At 34.8% G+C, this 4646-nt stretch overlaps 1 pseudogene; it reads left to right on the forward strand.

Moving 5' to 3' along the window:
• Positions 1 to 3890: 3890 nt before the first annotated feature.
• On the forward strand, positions 3891 to 3989 carry LOC120598878 (uncharacterized; annotated as a pseudogene).
• Positions 3990 to 4646: the final 657 nt, after the last annotated feature.

Consider the following 4646-nt stretch of genomic DNA (forward strand, 5'->3'; position numbering starts at 1 on the left):
TAATCTGTATTTGCAGGCAAAGGAAAGGTTGACAGTGGTGCTAATCTCAATGCAATGTACAGATTTACCAAGGAACCCTGTAGAATTGACAGTTTTTCTGTTCCAATGCATAAATGATAAGGAGTCAGCAAAGTAACTTTCTTTTTATTGGCATAGAGATAGAAATAAGTAAAAATTCATTTTTAGCAGAACTTGAGAAGTGTGGCTTTCAGTTTATGGTTATTGCTATTGTTTCTTATTTTTCTGGTGGCTGTTAAGTGTTAATCATTTATCATCATAGTGAAAAATCTCTTCTCGATAGTTGATGTATCTTGTGGAAAAGATTCCATCATGTATAAAGCTATCACTGATAGTTTTGTAACTATAGAGCAGAGAGTTCAGTGGTGGTAGAGTTGAGAGTGGCCATTGCCTCAGACTCCAAAATACTTGGTGAAATTCCAACACCATCATTGAGATTCACTTAATCACCCTGGACCTCAATGATTTCATTTTCAAACAAGAATAATACTACCTACTCATAGGATTGCTATGACATTTGAACAAGTTATCAGCCTGAAAGTATTTGCAACTTGGTTAACATTAGCGATTCATGTAACTGCTGAGTCTTGGGTTCTAGCCCTAAAGGTTCTCGTCTAAAATTCCATGAGCTGCACAAATGACTTTGCAGGATTGTTGTAGGTGTTTGTACTTGTAATTCAACTTTATCATTTAAAAAAGTTATTGGGGCATGAATCAACTTATCTTTTAAAAAACTTTAGTCATCATCTTCATGGCTCTATATCTGGAGTTCAGAAGTCCTTCAGCCTCATAAAAATCTTCACCTGCTGTCTAGTGCCTTACATTTCTCTAGTAGAGTAAAGGTAGGGCCCTCTCCCCTATTTTAGTAGCTCTGGGCTAGGTGGTTACATACATTACTTCATATAATTCTCACATTAATCATATAAAGAAAATCTGATAGCCTCATTTCCAAATGATTCTCAGAAAAGCTGAGTAACACGACTGATATCACCTAGCTAGAAAAGGAAAGGAGCTGGAATTAGAACCCAGAACTTGTCCCACAGCTCATTATGTTACAAAATGCCCTGCTGCCTTTCTTAGTGGAATATAATATTTTAATACAAATATTTATAGAAGTATTATCACAATGATTTTATCCACATTGGTGTAGACAAATCTTTAATGGAAAAGAGGAGGGAGAGCAAAAGTGATTGTTAGTTCCCAAGGTAGGTGAGGACTACTGAAAGGGTAAGTAGTAACACAGCCTCACTAACTCAGTGTCGTGCTTTGGACAAGCTCCATGGAAAGGTATTAGTAAGTATTACAAAGTAAAACTCTACAACTCTTTTCTACTAGACCAATTGACTGCAGAGTCAATCTCAAATTCTCTTACATGTGCCTTTAAGATCCAATTCATCTGCATTCCTACAATAGTTAAGCAGAAAGAAGTCCCAGGTCTCATATTTCTTGATACTTATTGGCATTCCTCTCCTCAAGAAAAATACCCTAAAGATCCTCTTTTCTGTATGGCCCTGCTTTTCTGCTGTTGGTGTGAAATGTGGTTCATCTGAGTTAGTCTAAGTATACTAGCTGAAGTCAGGGGAGAGGATAATTATTATGTCCAAATGTATATTGAACACTCCCTTTGAGACATCAGCCTCTCAAACTTCCATAAGAAAAAAAAAAACTGCTAGAAAAAATAAAAACGAGGCTCTTGTATGACTGATTGTTTAACAATAAATAATTTTAAACAATTATTTAAAAAATAATTGTTTTTAATTAACTTCATTAAAATAAACCTGTTGTATTTTTTAGACAATTTATCCGAAATAGAATATTGAACAAAATCAACAAATAATTCTTTCAGCTCCTTCACACATACATACACACACACACTTATACACATGTGCACACAGACTATAACAAGGTATCTTACCCTTTTTAATAAAATATTCTATATTTTATATATTTTTTGAATAAGCCATGTTGAAAAAATGATTTTGGTGAAAAGTTGAAATGTTTAAGCCATAAATATATTGTGACATTTCTAAACTTTAAACAATCTACACCTATGAAAACACTGTGTTTTAAGTAGTCATCATCCTGCTTCATAAGCGAGAGGCTGACTGTGTTTAGAAATACACTTTAATTGTGCTGATACCACAATACAGATTTCTCTTTCCTCAGATTGTCTCCAGTGTAAACATATTGCTTGATAAAGATGACAGTAAAGTTAACTTGATTTCTAGGCAACTGTATTGTTGTCATCATAGATAAACACACTTATTTCCTCTTTGGAGTATTCCTGGTAAGGCATTTCTGGACGAGTATAATGTTTTCTTTTGAGCTGATTATAATCTTATTCATTCTGAGTAACCACATAGGTATTCTTTATACTTTTGTAAGACTAGATTTAATGTATAGAAAACTTCAGAGGGAAAAGCTGAGCTACTGTATGGTATTTTTCAGGGCATGATTAGAAACAGGGATACTATTATTGAGAAACATTTGGAGTCTTGTACAAGATAAAGAATCTAAATCGTGCAACATAAGAACATTTCCATCTAGACTGTGAGAACTAAGCGTTATCTTGGGATCATGGGGGAGTTTTATGTACAATATCAACTCTGCTCATGAAACTCAAATAAATAATTCCAGGAAGAAATGAGGTAATAGCAATGGACCAAACAGTTTTTTATTTTGTATGGCTATCTCTTTATTTCCAAAGAGAGTTATTCCCTTGTGAGTCTTACTTAGAGCTTACAATTTACTTGCTATAGAAAAATGTTCATTATCAGCAGCGACTACTGATTATGAGGATCAGAAGGCATCAAGAGGGTAAAAGTGCAACAGCCTAGAAGATTTTAGGAGTGAGGGAATACTCAAAGTGCAATCTCATAGTGAGGCTTGTTAAACTGCAAAATGCACCTAAGAAGGATTCATGTAACCTAGAAACCCTGGCTTGTACATTGACACCTTCAGATTACTGGAGTGCTTTTTTGTGAAGGAAAGGAAAGGCTGAATTAGTTGGACCCCAGTAGTGGAACTGATGCTGGCAATGACACCTTCACCACCACTACGAAAAAACACAGTGGACACGTCCAGTGCCTGTTACACCCAGGTATTCTCTGAAGTTTGATGTCTGTTTGGGTATCTGGCTTAGGGCAAAGTTGGATAATGAATTAACTGAGTCCAATGCTACTTGCAAAGCAGCAGAGGAAGGAAGAGAAGGAGGCTAGTTGCTTGTGCCCTTTAGGGCAGGGGAAAAAAAACATAATTCATTATATGGACTGTTACCAAATATAGGAGAGAGTAAGGATCCTTCCACGTTCAAAGACTATTATTAGTTCTGTCTTGTGAGCAATCACTTCTCTGCTGTCATCAGTGATCAATGATAGAATACAACAATGGTGGTGCAACAATATGTGGTACTCTCACGGCATATTTATTGTCCCCATTACCTTGAGAGTGGTTTCCAAGATTAATTCAAGTGTCAGTGGCCCCAAATATTAATTACTACTGCAGAAACTCTTTATAATACATCAGAGTTTTGTCATTCTTTTGTTACTTTGATTTGAAGTCTCTAAAGCCTCAGAAATTGAAAACAACAAGTGAACATAAGAACTGGCAAGTTTTCATATATAATTGCTTTAAGTTTTATTGTTATTATTATTATTATTAATATCTACACTCTCTTCATTCCTCTCTTTAACTTCCTTTCTTTCGTTAGTATGGTTTGTTGTGTTTATTTTTTATTCAAGAAATTTAGACATTCAAAAAACTTTGCTGAAAACTTCATCTAAGACACTGCCCAACTTTAAAATATAGATTTGACATAGAAGATGTTTGACAATGTGGGCTAGTGGATAGTGAATGCAAAGACAAGTCACAGTTTGCACTTCAACAGCATTTATACTAAAACTGGAACCATACAGAGAAGGTTAGCATGGCAAAAGCAAGTCACAGATTTTCTTTTAGCATTTCTGAGTTTTGTAAAATTTTGTTTTATTCTTTTACTTGATGTTACAATATGTAATGGCAAAGATATATATCCTCACATGGCAGATAATGGTGATTTCTTATCCCAGATGGCAGAATGACAAAAATATGTATATAGGGCATCAAACTTTAATTGATGGAGCTTGATAAAAATTTCAAATTATGGTGTAAATCTGCTTTCTTTTAATATCTGCTGACATTAGAACAGTCATTAGATATTGTAAATGGTTCACCCATATCTGTGTGTGAAAAGAAAGCATCTTACCTGTTTGATGTTTTTAGCCAGATATATTGGAAATCTCCTACTTCCTTGAGTGCATGGATTTATCTCTTTTGTAGTGATCTCAAATACTGTGAATAATGCTTGGTTCATGGAATTCATTCAATATGTATTGGGCAAATGTATTAGTTTTTTGTGCTGTGTAACAAATTACCACAAACTCAGTGTCTAAAAACAATAGATATTTATTATCTCATAATCTCTATGGGCAGGTATAGGCATGGCTTAATTTGGGTCTTCTGCAAGGATGTAATCAGTATGTCAGCCAGTGTTTAGTTCTCATTTGGAAGTTCAACTGGTGATAGATGCACTTCCAAGTTCACTCAGGTTGTTGGCAAAATCCATTTCCTTGCGACCATTAAGAACGAGG

This window comes from Pteropus medius, unplaced genomic scaffold, assembly GCF_902729225.1.
Source record: "Pteropus medius unplaced genomic scaffold, Ma_sr-lr_union100, whole genome shotgun sequence".
Taxonomy (NCBI): domain Eukaryota; kingdom Metazoa; phylum Chordata; class Mammalia; order Chiroptera; family Pteropodidae; genus Pteropus; species Pteropus medius.